The sequence below is a fragment of the Tachyglossus aculeatus genome, chromosome 19, assembly GCF_015852505.1.
Source record: "Tachyglossus aculeatus isolate mTacAcu1 chromosome 19, mTacAcu1.pri, whole genome shotgun sequence".
In the NCBI taxonomy this organism is placed as follows: domain Eukaryota; kingdom Metazoa; phylum Chordata; class Mammalia; order Monotremata; family Tachyglossidae; genus Tachyglossus; species Tachyglossus aculeatus.
In genome coordinates, this window is record NC_052084.1 from 5,451,421 (window position 1) to 5,467,189 (window position 15,769).

The following is a 15,769-nucleotide window of genomic DNA, read 5'->3' on the forward strand; positions in this document are numbered from 1 at the left end:
AACATCTAGCCACCTGACCCTCCACACCTTCCCCACGGGCTGTACTGCTGTTCTCGGGGTGCAGGGCTAGATCTGGATAACTTCTGGGAACATCCTGTGTCCGAGGGTATCGTGGGCATCCCGGCTCCTGGGAATAAACCTATCAACTGTCCGGTACACTTGGGCTTCCACAGCCACAAGGAGCCTTGGAAATCCCAGCAGTGTCACCTGGAATCTACAGCAATACCAACACACTTCATTTGGTGCTTTGAAATAAAGGACTATTCAAATTAAATTCCCATGGAAATGTTCACTGTTACCTACTTTTCAAAATTTCCTACTCATTTCTCTGGTAAAGATTTCCCTTTCTCAATTTTTGGATCATTATCTTAAATACTTATCCCTGACTGAAATTTTCGGGGGGGGGGGGGGGGGTGGTGCATGTGTGTGTGTGTGTGTGTGTGTGTGTGTGTGTGTGTGTGTGTGTGTGTGTGTGTGTTTATAAATGGTAACTGGTTTCTTCCACTGCAAGTGGATTAAGGAAATATTCTGTGAGAAAAATGATAATACATTTTCTTTACTTCTCAGATAAGGATTCTGTGATAAATGTTTCTAAAATAAAGCACACTGAAATAGAATTTTCAAACTCGACGGGAAGAGTCCAGGGTTAGAATCTCCTTCACCCTAAGCACGAGGCAGAGGCAAAAATTTAGTTTAGTCATGGCTCATTTGGGAAGGGGAGTGCAGGTCCCAGAGTGGCGAAGCCTGCTGCTGTCCTTTTCCCTTCACTCACCTCCTCCTGCTATGCGGCCGCTACTCCGGACATGGTCGTGAAGCGGGGAAGCTGGCCCAACAGCTCGCGTGGGGCACACGGTGCCAGGCCTGGCAGGGGCTCTTCTTTCCCCATGCCTCCGTGGGACTCACTGCTGGCCCTGGGGGCAGTTCAACGGTAGAGTTTCTTAAGGCTGTTCAAATAGCTGAATGACTCTAACACTGCACAGGGTTTAGATACATTTCTGTGTGAAAAATGATCCTCAATTGATTTGCCTTTCATCTATGAAATCCTAGAAAAAAACCCACAGCCCTGCCGGCCCGACGAAGGAAAGGAAATATGTGGAATTTTCTTCCATCTTACTAAGGACGGAGGGGACTCTCTTTTTTCCATCAAGAAGTCATCTCCTTTTGTCTGGCTTTACTGTAACTGAAATTGAAATATTTAGAATTTACTTCCATCTTAGTAAGGATAAAGGGGACTCTTTTCGCATCAGGCAGTCACCTCCTTTTTTCCTCTGGCAATTTTATTCTCACTTGTGCAGGATGCTTTCAGTTCTCCCTCCTTTTCAGGTCTCCTCAAGGGGTTTTCCTGAAACACAAGAGGGCCACAACAGGTGGAGCCTAGACCAGTCTTTTCCCACTACTCCCTTCTCCATCTCTCCATCTTCTCGATTTGGAACCAAACTTTTTCTCTGGTTATTTCTGCCCTAAAAGAATTAAAACTTAGCTGTGTGACGTAATCGGCAAATACTACTCTCAGAATAAACAAATATTACTTTCAAAATTCACTATTCCCTTACATCATTCATGAGACAGAACTACTTCCCCCTCCCAAGTGGTCTGTCCTCCCACAAGAATCTTGCTAATATACCTCCCTCAGTGGAACAAATGCTATTCCCACAAACTCCATTTTCCCTCTTCTCAGAATAGTCTTTGTCTTACACCAAACTCGAGGATGGGCACCACTCTTACTTGTCTGGGCGTCTCAAGTGTTTCCCTCCTTCGTTGCACATTAGGTGCTCTGGCCCTGGACATGATCAATGACACGTCAAACCAGGCTTAACGAGGAAATAACACAACTTTTCTCACTCACCCTGGAAGGCTCAGTTCATCCCCTTTAGGATTCAGAAACAGCATTTCCTGAAAATTAGGGAAATATCACAAATTTTTTATTTCACATGGAATTTTCAGACTATTACAACTTCATCTCTTAGTCATTTCTTCCCTCTCAGTAGAAATCCTGAGGGCAAATGTTACAAGTGGTTAGAGCACAGGCCTGGGAGTCAGAAGGTCATGGGTTCTAACCCCTCCTCTGCCACTTGTCTGCTGTGTGACCTTGGGGAAGTCCCTTCGGTTCTCTGGGCTTCAGTTACCTCATCTGTAAAATGGGGATGGACACTGTAAACCCCAAGTAGGACAGGGACTGGGTCCAACCCCATTGGCTTGTATGCACCCCAGTGCTTACTACAGTGCCTGGCTCATAGTAAGCACATAACAAATACCAGAATTACTATTATTACTCCCCCAGAAAGTCTACCCAATAATATGGTACAAGAAGAATTGCGATAAATGATTATAAACACACATTTCAGGAAAAGGTAAATTTTCCTTGGTTCTGAGGAGATATTAAGTACACATTCTTAGGGACATTGCGGCTTTGAAATTCATTTCTATACTTTACCTCAGTTTTCTCCGAGTTACAGGAGTTAATCCCATTTTGTTTTTTACCTTATCTGCTGCCATATAAGGGTGACTTTTACAGACTGAACTTTCAGAAGTTTGGAGTTCTCGTCACTTAACTTGAGTCAGGCAATAGTCTGTGAAGAAAACCATTTAAAGGATGACCAATCCAACAATAGGAGTGAGACAAAAGGAAATTGGAGTTGTTCTGACAGGACTCTGGAGAATAAAATAGAGGTTCTGAAAGGCTAACTCACTAAAATTTCCCTAGGGTTAGTACTGGCATATTTTTTTCTCTAAGAATATTTTTTTTCTTCAGCCTATTTGCCTTTTCTGTTTCCCATAAACATGCTAGAGTCCTCCTCACTCTCTTTCTCCCCTGTTTCCCCCTACCAAATTCTCAAGGTCCATTTCTGTTTTCTCAAGTAATCTGGGTTAATCCCATTTTGCTTTAACTTTATCTTTTGCTACCACCTACAGAAAGGGTGACTTCATAGAAAGTCATGGAAGTCTGGTATCCTTCCTTCACACTGAACCTGAATCAGGGGATCGTCTGTGAGGAAAATCTTTGGGAGATTGACTTACCCTGCCCAAAACGATTGCTAGGAGAACAAAATAGCGCTGCTCTAACAGGATTGCATGGAAAACATAAAACATTCACCGGTCTTTGCAACACTGTGGCACTAATCATGGTTAAAGGAATTTTCTGTGGAAAAAAGTCACTACATTGATTTGCCTTCCATAAGGAAAGTTATAGGAAAAAGTATAATCTTGCTTAACTAGAAACGAAAGTTTACAATAGCTGAGAATCTTTTTTAGTCAAGATAATCGAATTTTTTTTAAAAAAACACTGTTGTTGTTTTTTATATTCCCGTTTGCAGAGAACACTTGGCTAGTACTCCTAAGGACCTTTTCTCCTCACCGAATCACCTCAAGGCGTTTCTATCAGTTTAGACTAAAACCCAATTTAATTTTTAAAAATCTATCGCTAACTCCCTCAAAGGTGACTTTGGAAGACTGAACTCATATATCATGAAAGTTAGGAGGGCCCCGCCCCCCGCTTGCCACCGAAAACGAATCGGGGAATAGTCTGAGGAAAATCTTTTAGAGATGGACTTATCCCGACCGAAGAATGAGAAATGAGCAAAACTAGCGCAGCTCTGACAAGATTGTATGGAAAACATTCACAGGTGTGCTGGAAAGAAGGAAGACGTCTTAAAAACCTACCCCCGGGGGATTTTCCCCAGAGTCCTACTGGCTTTAGAGTCTCTTAATAGTAACGTTTGTGGGGGGACACTTTCCTTTTTCTTCCGGCGTCTCTGCCTGGATGGTTTCCCTCAGACTTTTCGGAAAGGCCTCCGGCCCTCAGCCCGCTCCCTCAGGGAATCTCCTCAGAGAGCGGAGGGGCGGAGCCTGCGGGACGCCAGGTGGGCGGAGCCTCCTCCTTCCCGCGCTCTTCCCTCCCCCCGCCCCCCCCGCCCCTTGCTCCCTCAAGAACCAGCAACCCTCCCCCAACGCACACTGATCCAACCCATAAAAAAAAGACTTTTAAAAATAAATCACTCACTTTGTTACACACATACGTTACAGGAAGAATTGTGATAAACGAATAAACACACATTTCAGGAAAAGGTAGATGTTCCCTGGTTCTGAGGAGATATTAAGTACATATTCTTAGGGGCATTGTGGCTTTGAAATTCATTTCCACACTTTACCTCAGTTTTCTCTGAGTTATAGGAGTTAATCCCATTTTGTTTTTTTACCTTATCAACTGCAATATAAGGGTAACTTTCAGAAGTTTGGAGTTCTTGTCCAGTCAGGCAATATTCTGTGAAGACAATCATTTAAAGAATGACCAATCCAACAATAAGAGTGAGAAAAAAATTGGCATTTTTGTGACAGGACTGTGGAGAATAAAGTCGAGGTTCTTAAAGGCTTACTACTAGCATACCTTTTTCTCTAAGAGTATTTTTTTTCTTCAGCCTATTTGCCTTTTCTGTTTCCCATAAACTTGCTAGAGTCCTCCTCACTCTCTTTCTCCCGTTTCCTACTACCAAATCCTCGGGGTCCATTTCTGTTTTCCTCAGGTCATCTGGGTTAATCCCATTTTGCTTTAACTTTATCTTTCGCTACCACCTACAGAAAGCGTGACTTCACAGAAAGTCATGGAAGTCTGGCTTCCTTCCTTCCTTCCCACTGAACCTCAATCAGGGAACAGTCTGTGAGGAAAATCTTTAGGAGATTGACTTACCCTGACCAAAAAGAATGGTAGGAGAACTAAATAGCGCTGCTCTAACAGGACTGCATGGAAAACATAAAACATTCACCGGTCTTTGCAACACTGTGGCACTAATCATGGTTAAAGGAATTTTCTGTGGAATAAAAAGTCATTACATTGATTTGCCTTCCATAAGGAAAGTTATAGGAAAAAGTATTATCTTGCTTAACTAGAAACGAAAGTTTACAATAGCTGAGAATCTTTTTTAGTCAAGATAATCGAAATTTTTTTTAAAAAACCCTGTTGTTGTTTTTTATATTCCCGTTTGCAGAGAACACTTGGCTAGTACTCCTAAGGACCTTTTCTCCTCACCGAATCACCTCAAGGCGTTTCTATCAGTTTAGACTAAAACCCATTTTAATTTTTTAAAATCTATCGCTAACTCCCTCAAAGGTGACTGTGGAAGATGGAACTCATAGATCATGAAAGTTAGGAGGCCCCCCCCGCCCCGCCCCCCTCTTCCCACCGAAAACGAGTCAGGGGATAGTCTTTGAGGAAAATCTTTTAGAGATGGACTTATCCTAACCGAAGAATGAGAAATGAGCAAAACTAGCGCAGCTCTGATAAGATTGGATGGAAAACATCCACAGGTGTTTTGGAAAGAAAGAAGGCGTCTTAAAAACCTACCACGGGGGATTTTCCCCAGAGTCCTACTGGCTTTGGAGTCTCTTACTAGTAACGTTTGTGGGGGGACACTTTTCTTTTTCTTCCGGCGTCTCTGCCTGGATGCTTTCCCTCAGACTTCTCGGAAAGGCCTCCGGCCCTCAGCCCGCTCCCTCAGTGAATCTCCTCAGACAGCGGAGGGGCGGAGCCTGCGGGACGCCAGGTGGGCGGAGCCTCCTCCTTCCCGCGCTCCTCCCTCCCCCCCCGCCCCTTGCTCCCTCAAGAACCAGCAACCCTCCCCCAACGCACACTGATCCAACCCATAAAAAAAAGATTTTTAAAAATAAATCACTCACATTGTTACACACATATGTTACAGGAAGAATTGTGATAAACGAATAAACACACATTTCAGGAAAAGGTAGATGTTCCCTGGTTCTGAGGAGATATTAAGTACATATTCTTAGGGGCATTGTGGCTTTGAAATTCATTTCCACACTTTACCTCAGTTTTCTCTGAGTTATAGGAGTTAATCCCATTTTGTTTTTTACCTTATCAACTGCAATATAAGGGTAACTTTCAGAAGTTTGGAGTTCTTGTCCAGTCAGGCAATATTATGTGAAGACAATCATTTAAAGAACGACCAATCCAACAATAAGAGTGAGAAAAAAAATGGCATTGTTCTGACAGGACTGTGGAGAATAAAGTCGAGATTCTGAAAGGCTACTAGCATACTTTCTTCTCTAAGAGTATATTTTTTTCTTCAGCCTACTTGCCTTTTCTGTTTCCCATAAACTTGCTGGAGTCCTCCTCACTCTCTTTCTCCCGTTTCCTACTACCAAATCCTCAGGGTCCATTTCTGTTTTCCTCAGGTCATCTGGGTTAATCCCATTTTGCTTTAACTTTATCTTTCGCTACCACCTACAGAAAGCGTGACTTCACAGAAAGTCATGGAAGTCTGGCTTCCTTCCTTCCTTCCCACTGAACCTCAATCAGGGAACAGTCTGTGAGGAAAATCTTTAGGAGATTGACTTACCCTGACCAAAAAGAATGGTAGGAGAACTAAATAGCGCTGTTCTAACAGGATTGCATGGAAAACAGAAAACATTCACCGGTCTTCTCAATATTGTGGCACTAATCATGGTTTAAGGAATTTTCTGTAGAAAAAAGTCATTACAAGGTTGTTTTGCCTTCCATAATCAAAATTATAGGAAAAAGTATAATCTTCCTTAGCTAGAAACAAAAGGTTACAATACTTTTTTAGTCAAGATAATCGAATTTTTTTAAAAAGCCTCCAGGTTTTTTTATACTCCCGGGTGCAGAAAACCCTCGGCTAGTCCTCCTAAGGACCCTTTCTCCTCACCAAATCACCTCAAGGCGTTTCTATCAGTTTTGACCGAAACCCATTTTACCTTTTTAAAAAATCTATCGCAAACTCCCTGAAAGGTGACATCGGGAGACTCAACTCATATATCATGAAAGATAGGAGTGTCCCCCCGCCCCCGCCAACTACTTCCCAGCGAAAACGAGTCAGGGGATAGTCTGTGAGGAAAATCTTTTAGAGGTGGACTTATCCTGACCGAAGAATGAAAAATGAGCAAAACTAGGGCAGCTCTGACAAGATTGTATGGAAACATTCGCAGGTGTGCTGAAAAGAAGGAAGGCGCCTTAAAAACCTACCACGGGGGATTTTCCCCAGAGTCCTACTGGCTTTAGATTCTCTTACTAGTAAAGTTTGGGGGGGGACACTTTTCTTTTTCTTCCGGCGTCTCTGCCTGGATGGTTTCCCTCAGACCTTTCGGAAAAGCCTCCGGCCCTCAGCCTGCTCCCTCAGGGAATCTCCTCAGAGAGCGGAGGGGCGGAGCCTGCGGGACGCCAGGTGGGCGGAGCCTCTTCCTTCCCGCGCTCCTCCCTCCCCCCCGCCCCTTGCTCCCTCAAGAACCAGCAACCCTCCTCCAAGGCACACTGATCCAACCCATAAAAAAAAGATTTTAAAAAATAAATCACTCACATTGTTACACACATACGTTACAGGAAGAATTGTGATAAACGAATAAACACACATTTCAGGAAAAGGTAGATGTTCCCTGGTTCTGAGGAGATATTAAGTACATATTCTTAGGGGCATTGTGGCTTTGAAATTCATTTCCACACTTTACCTCAGTTTTCTGAGTTATAGGAGTTAACCCCATTTTGTTTTTTACCTTATCAATTGCAATATAAGGGTAACTTTCAGAAGTCTGGAGTTCTTGTCCAGTCAGGCAATATTCTGTGAAGACAATCATTTAAAGAATGACCAATCCGACAATGAGTGAGAAAAAAATTGGCATTGTTCTGACAGGACTTTGGAGAATAAAGTCGAGGTTCTGAAAGGCTAACTACTACCACAGATTTTTTTCTCTAAGAGTATTTTTTTCTTCAGCCTATTTGCCTTTTCTGTTTCCCAACTTGCTAGAGTCCTCCTCACTCTCTTTCTCCCGTTTCCTATTACCAAATCCTCAGGGTCCATTTCTGTTTTCCTCAGGTAATCTAGGTTAATCCCATTTTGCTTTAACTTTATCTTCCGCTATCACCTACAGAAAGGGTGACTTCACAGAAGGCATGGAAGTCTGGCTTCTTTCCTTCCCACTGAACCTCAATCAGAGGACAGTCTGTGAGGAAAATCTTTAGGAGACTGACTTACCCTGACCAAAAAGAATGGCAGGAGAACTAAATAGCACTGCTCTAACAGGATTGCATGGAAAACAGAAAACATTCACCGGTCTTCTCAATGTTGTGGCACTAATCATGGTTTAAGGAATTTTCTGTGGAAAAAAGGCATTACATTGCTTTGCCTTCCATAATCAAAATTATAGGAAAAAGTATAATTTTCCTTAGCTAGAAACGAAAGGTTACAATAGTTGAGCGCCCCTTTTAGTCAAGATAATAAAATTTTTAAAAAAAACCTCCAGGTTTTTTTTATACTCCCGGGTGCAGAAAACCCTCGGCTAGTCCTCCTAAGGACCCTTTCTCCTCATCAAATCACCTCAAGGCGTTTCTATCAGTTTTGACCGAAACCCATTTTACTTTTCTAAAAAATCTATCGCAAACTCCCTGAAAGGTGACATCGGGAGACTCAACTCATATATCATGAAAGATAGGAGTGTCCCCCCGCCCCCGCCAACTACTTCCCAGCGAAAACGAGTCAGGGGATAGTCTGTGAGGAAAATCTTTTAGAGATGGACTTATCCCGACCGAAGAATGAAAAATGAGCAAAACTAGGGCAGCTCTGACAAGATTGTATGGAAACATTCGCAGGTGTGCTGAAAAGAAGGAAGGCGTCTTAAAAACCTACCACGGGGGATTTTCCCCAGAGTCCTACTGGCTTTAGACTCTCTTACTAGTAAAGTTTGTGGGGGGACACTTTTCTTTTTCTTCCAGCGTCTCTGCCTGGATGATTTCCCTCAGACTTTTCGGAGAAGCCTCCGGCCCTCAGCCTGCTCCCTCAGGGAATCTCCTCAGAGAGCGGAGGGGCGGAGCCTGCGGGACGCCAGGTGGGCGGAGCCTCCTCCTTCCCGCGCTCCTCCCTCCCCCCCGCCCCTTGCTCCCTCAAGAACCAGCAACCCTCCCCCAACGCACACTGATCCAACCCATAAAAAAAAGATTTTTAAAAATAAATCACTCACATTGTTACACACATACGTTACAGGAAGAATTGTGATAAACGAATAAACACACATTTCAGGAAAAGGTAGATGTTCCCTGGTTCTGAGGAGATATTAAGTACATATTCTTAGGGGCATTGTGGCTTTGAAATTCATTTCCACACTTTACCTCAGTTTTCTCTGAGTTATAGGAGTTAATCCCATTTCGTTTTTTACCTTAACAACTGCAATATAAGGGTAACTTTCAGAAGTTTGGAGTTCTTGTCCATCAGTCAATATTCTGTGAAGACAATCATTTAAAGAACGACCAATCCAACAATAAGAGTGAGAAATAAATTGGCATTGTTCTGACAGGACTCTGGAGAATAAAGTCGAGGTTCTGAAAGGCTAACTACTAGCATATTTTTTTCTCTAAGAGTATTTTTTTTTCTTCAGCCTATTTGCCTTTTCTGTTTCCCATAAGCTAGCTACAGTCCTCCTCACTCTCTTTCTCCCGTTTCCTACTACCAAACCCCCGGGGTCCATTTCTGTTTTCCTCAGGTCATCTGGGTTAATCCCATTTTGCTTTAACTTTATCTTTTGCTACCACCTACAGAAAGGGTGACTTCACAGAAAGTCATGGAAGTCTGGCTTCCTTCCTTCCCACTGAACCTCAATCAGGGGACAGACTGTGAGGAAAATCTTTAGGAGATTGACTTACCCTGACCAAAAAGAATGGCAGGAGAACTAAACAGCGCTGCTCTAACAGGATTCCATGGAAAACATAAAACATTCACCGGTCTTTTCAATATTGTGGCACTAATCATGGTTTAAGGAATTTTCTGTGGAAAAAAGTCATTACATTGTTTTGCCTTCCATAATCAAAATTACAGGAAAAAAGTATAATCTTCCTTAGCTGGAAAGGAAAGGTTGCAATAGCTGAGCATCTTTTTTAGTCAAGATAATCGAAATTTTTGTAAAAACCTCCAGGTTTTTTTTATACTCCCGGGTGCAGAAAACCCTCGGCTAGTCCTCCTAAGGACCCTTTCTCCTCACCAAATCACCTCAAGGTGTTTCTATCAGTTTTGACTGAAACCCATTTTACTTTTTAAAAAAATCTATCGCAAACTCCCTGAAAGGTGACATCGGGAGACTGAACTCATATATCATGAAAGACAGGAGTGCCTCCCCACGCCACCCCCCCCCCCCCCCGCGAACTACTTCCCAGCGAAAACGAGTCAGGGGATAGTCTGTGAAGAAAATCTTTTAGAGATGGACTTATCCTTACTGAAGAATGAGAAACGAGCAAAATTAGCACAGCTCTGACAAGATTGTAAGGAAAATAATCGCAGGTGTGCTGAAAAGAATGAAGACGTCTTAAAAGCCTACCCCGGGGGATTTTCCCCAGAGTCCTACTGGCTTTAGAGTCTCTTACTGGTAACGTTTGTGGGGGGACAATTTTCTTTTTGTTTTGGCGTCTCTGCCTGGATGGTTTCCCTCAGATTCTCAGAAAGGCCTCCGGCCCTCAGCCCGCTCCCTCAGTGAATCTCCTCAGAGAGCGGAGGGGCGGAGCCTGCGGGCCGCTACGTGGGCGGAGCCTCCTCCTTCCCGCGCTTTCTCCCCCCGCCGCCCGTTGCTCCCTCAAGAACCAGCAACCCTCCCCCACCGCACACTGACCCAACCTAGATTTGCTGATAAATACATTCATCAGATATATAATAATGATAATAAAATGGTATTTGTTAAGCGCTTACTATGTACCAAGCACTGTTCCAAGCGCTGGGGTGGATACAAGGTGATCAGGTTGTCCCACGTGGGGCTCACAGTCTTAATCTCCATTTTACAAATGAGGTCACGGAGACGGAGAGGAAGTGAAGTGACTTGCCCAAAGTCACACAGCTGACAATCGGCCCTGACAGGATTAGAACCCATGATCTCTCACTCCCATGCCTGGGCTCTTTCCACCGAGCCATGCCGTGGTTCTTAATTTCCTTCATTTGCCCTTATTTAGTTATGTAAAACAGGGATGGAGACTGTAAACCCCACGTAGGACAGGGACTGGGTCCAACCCGATTGGCTTGTATCCACCCCAGCGCTTATTACAGTACCTGGCTCATAGTAAGCACTCAAAAAATACCAGAATTATTATTATTACTCCCCCAGAATGTCTACCCAATGTTACAAGAAGAATTGTGATAAATGAATAGACACACATTTCAGAAAAAGGTAGATTTTCCCAGGTTCTGAGGAGATACTAAGTACACATTCTTAGGGGCATTGTGGCTTTGAAATTCATTTCCACACTTTACCTCAGTTTTCTCCGAGTTATAGGAGTTGATCCCATTTTGTTTTTTACCTTATCAATTGCAATATAAGGGTGACTTTTAAAGATTGAACTTTCAGAAGTTTGGAGTTCTTGTCACTAAACTTGAGTCAGGCAATATTCTGTGAAGAAAATCATTTAAAGAATGACCAATCCAACAATAAGAGTGAGGAAAAAAATAACTGGCATTGTTCCTGACAGGACTCTGGAGAATAAAGTAGAGGTTCTGAAAGGCTAACTCACTAAAATTTCCCTAGGGTTAGTACTGGCATATTTCTTTCTATAAGAGTATTTTTTTTTCTTCAGCCTATTTGCCTTTTCTGTTTCCCATAAACTTGCTAGAGTCCTCCTCACTCTCGTCCTCCTCACTCTCGTCCTCCTACCTGTTTCCCCCTACCAAATCCTCAGGGTTCATTTCTGTTTTTCTCAGGTAATCTGTGTTAATCCCACTTTGCCCTTACTTTATCTTTCGCTACCACCTACAGAAAAGGTGACTTCACAGAAAATCATGCAAGTCTGGTTTCCTTCCTTCCCACTGAACATGAGTCAGGGGATACTCTGTGAGGAAAATCTTTTCAACATTGTGGCACTAATCATGGTTTAAGGAATTTTCTGTGGAAAAAATGTGTCATTACATTGATTTGCCTTCCATAATGAAAATTATAGGAAAAAAAGCATAATCTTTAACTAAAAACAAAAGGTTATAATAGTTGAGCATCTTTTTTAGTCAAGATAATAGTAATTATTTTTTAAAACCTGTTTTATTTTCCTACTCCTGGTTGCAGAAAACCCTCGGCTAGTCCTCCTAAGAACCTTTCTCCTCACCAAATCACCACAAGGCGTTTCTATCAGTTTTGACTGAAACCCATTTTACTTTTTTGAAAATCTATCACTAACTCCCCGAAAGGTGACTTCGGGAGACTGAACTCATATATCATGAATGTTAGGAGGGGCCCCCCCGCCCCGCCCCCCACTTCCCACCGAAAACGAGTCAGGGGGATAGTCTGTGAGGAAAATCTTTTAGAGATGGACTTATCCCGACCGAAGAATGAGAAATGAGCAAAACTAGCGCAGCTCTGACAAGATTGTATGGAAAAAATTCGCAGGTGTACTGGAAAGAAGGAAGGCGTCTTAAAAACCTACCCCGGGGGATTTTCCCCAGAGTCCTACCGGCTTTAGACTCTGTTACTAGTAAAGTTTGTGGGGGGACACTTTTCTTTTTCTTCCGGCGTCTCTGCCTGGATGGTTTCCCTCAGACTTTTCCTCGGAAAGGCCTCCGGCCCTCAGACTGCTCCCTCAGGGAATCTCCTCAGAGAGCGGAGGGGCGGAGCCTGCGGGACGTGAGGTGGGCGGAGCCTCCTCGTTCCCGCGCTTTCCTCCACCCTTCCCGTCCTTTGCTCCCTCAAGAACCAGCAACCCGCCCCCACCGCACACTGACCCAACTAATTAAAAAAAAAGATTTTTTAAAAAATAAATAATAATGATAACGGCATTTATTAAGTGCTTATGAGCACTGGGGAGGTTACAAGGTGATCAGGTTGTCCCACGGGGGGCTCACAGTCTTATTCCCCATTTTACAGATGAGGTAACAGGCACAGAGAAGTTAAGAATAACAATCATAACAGTGGCATTTGTTAAGCACTTACTATGTGCCCAACACTGTTCTAAACACTGGGGGGGATACAAGGTAATCAGGTTGTCCCTCGAGGGGCTCACAATCTTAATCTCCATTTTACAAATGAGGTCTCAGGGGCACAGAGGAAGTAAAGTAACTTGCCCAAAGCCATATAGCTGACAAGCCACAGGGGCAGGATTAGAACCCATGACCTCTGACTCCCAAACCCGTGCTCCTTCCACTGAGCCACGCTGCTTCTCTTAAATTTTTGTCATTTGCCCTTTATTAGTTATATTTATTAATGTTGGTGATGAATTTGAAGCGAAGTATGACTTGGAGAAAAATAAAACCTCTTTTACTTAGTTTCATTCAAATCCTTTATGGAAAATTGTAGTTAAATCTACTGTAATTCTTTAAAAAGAACCCACTAGAAATATCTTCATTTAGGAGTGTTTTTTTTCTCTGATTCTTCACACAATTACCTCAAACACTTAAATATCCAAAAAGTGGTATTCGAGTTATTTCTATAATGGTTGTAAGAATTCAGTCCTTTTTTTCAATGTCAATTTCCTAAATCCAGTGACACGAAGTGGCCGTAAAAACCGCTCCAAAACAGCCATTCTCGAAACCTCTGAGACCTTTCCAGGGGTTACTTTGAACTAAATTGACAATCTGCTTTTACGACACTGTTAACAATTGTGGTATTTTCTAAATGCTTACTATGTGCCAGGCACTGTACTAAGTGTTGGAGTGGGTACAAGCAAATCGTGTGGGACAGAGTCCCTGTTCCACAGCGGCTCACTTTCTTAATCCCCATTTTACAGATGGGGCAATTGAGGCACAGAAAAGTAGTTAAGTGACTTACCCAGGGTCACACAGCAGACAAGTGGCAGAGAAGATTTAGAACCCGGGTATATTGATTTCCAGGTCCGTGTGCTATTCACTAAATCACAGATTATTTTGAGGTGTAGTAGTCTTTATACATGGCTGTTTTTAAAGTCTGGTAACACTTTAAACACCTTTGCGCGAAATATGACAGGGAAATTTCGGTGAAGAATTGTTCTTTCAACAGATTGTCTTTCCTTTAGGAAATCATTTTTTTAAAGTCTCGTTGACTCAAAATGAAAAACTAAACAGAAATCTGCAGCCTCCCCTTACGTCATAAGGCTGGATCATCATCACACACTGACCCAAGTCATAGCAAACCATGGGGATTCTTTTCATTATAGTTCTGTGCTCAGTGAATACGGTTGATGGATCGCTTATCTTTATCACTGAGTATTTTGATGTTTAATGAACATCTGTGAGACTGTGGGCTTGTCCCCCAAACTCTGAGCTCACCGTTGAGATGCCCTTGACTGAGAATATCTGGAAGGGAACTAGCGCCCCAAGATAGGGTTGGGATTACATTCAAAGAGCAGAGGATAGGTGAGCTACCTAGAGGGAGGGACAGACATTAATATAAACAAATAAAATTACAGATATGTACCTAAGTGCTTCATTCATTCATTCAATTGTATTTATTGAGCTGTTACTGTATTCAAAACTCTGTACTAAGCACTTGGGAGAGTACAATAGACCAATAAATGGGCAATTCCTTGCCCAAAATGAGCTTACAGGCTAGAAGGCGAGACAGACATTAATAGAAATTAATGACAATACATAGTAAAGTGCTAAAGAGAGGGGCCAAGTCAGGGCAATGCAGAAGCGAGGAAGAGAACATCAGAACACAGGTCCTTCTGACTCCCAGGCCTCTGCTCTATCCACTACGCCATGAATTTAGCCAGTCAAACAATCATCTATTTATTGAGAGCATCTAAGCAAGCAGAGTCTGAGCGTTCGGCAGGCACTGAATTTTCTCTCTCCTTTTGAATGATAGAAGCAACATCATTTTTCAGTTTCCAGAGATTGGTTCTAGTAGTTGCTCAAAACCCTTTAACATATGTGCCTGTCTTTCGGTAAAAAGTCGTCACCGCTTGTCATCCTCCTGAAAAACGATGCACACGGGGAAATTCATCCATTCATTCAATCGTATTGATTGAGTGCTTACTGTGTGCAGAGCACTGTACTAAGTGCTTGGGAAGTGCACTGACAGCATTAGATTATACTGAGTGTGTAATTTTTCACAAGTCACAGTGGGAAGCAATCTGAGTCATCACACAACAATGACCAGCTATCAGTTTAGCAAATACCGACAGGGTAGCATCTTAGTGCTGGTGGGAGCGGCCTCCGGCGGCGGCAGGACACCGCTCTGATGCCGAGAGGGAGGTGGAAGGGGCCGCCTTGGAGTGGGCCCCCGGAGCCCGTCCTGGGCCTGCCCCCCTGCCTCTGGCTGGCCCTGGCCGGCGTCTCCCTGCTGGCTCCCCGGGTCTCCGGCCTCCCGGGGCCGGGCGGGACTGAGGCCCGGGGCTCCGTGGGGCTGGGCTGGGACGTTCACCCGGATGGCGCAGAGGGCGAGGACGAGGGGGAGGAGGAGGAGGAGGGGACGAGGCGGCGGGCAAACGCCCTGGCCCGGGCCTCGGGGCTAGTGAACGCCGGGCGCATCATGCGGAGAGCCGCGGGGGCACTACCTGTTCCCCCAGCCGGCTGGGCCCCGCGGGGAGGGGCGGGAGGAGGAGGTTTTGTTCCCTTTTAGACTGTGAGCCCACTGCTGAGTAGGGACTGTCTCTATATGTTACCAACTTGTAATTCCCAAGCGCTTAGTCCAGTGCTCTGCACACAGTAAGCGCTCAATAAATACGCTTGATGAGGAGGAGGAGGGGCCGGCCGGGCACGAAGCCGTGCGCTGCCAGGCGCGCGGAGCAACGGCTGCCGAAGCGAGCCCAAAAGCGGGGCCTGCATTGCAACGCCCCCAAGTCCCCACAGCAGTGGCACCAGGTGACCACCGACGGGGA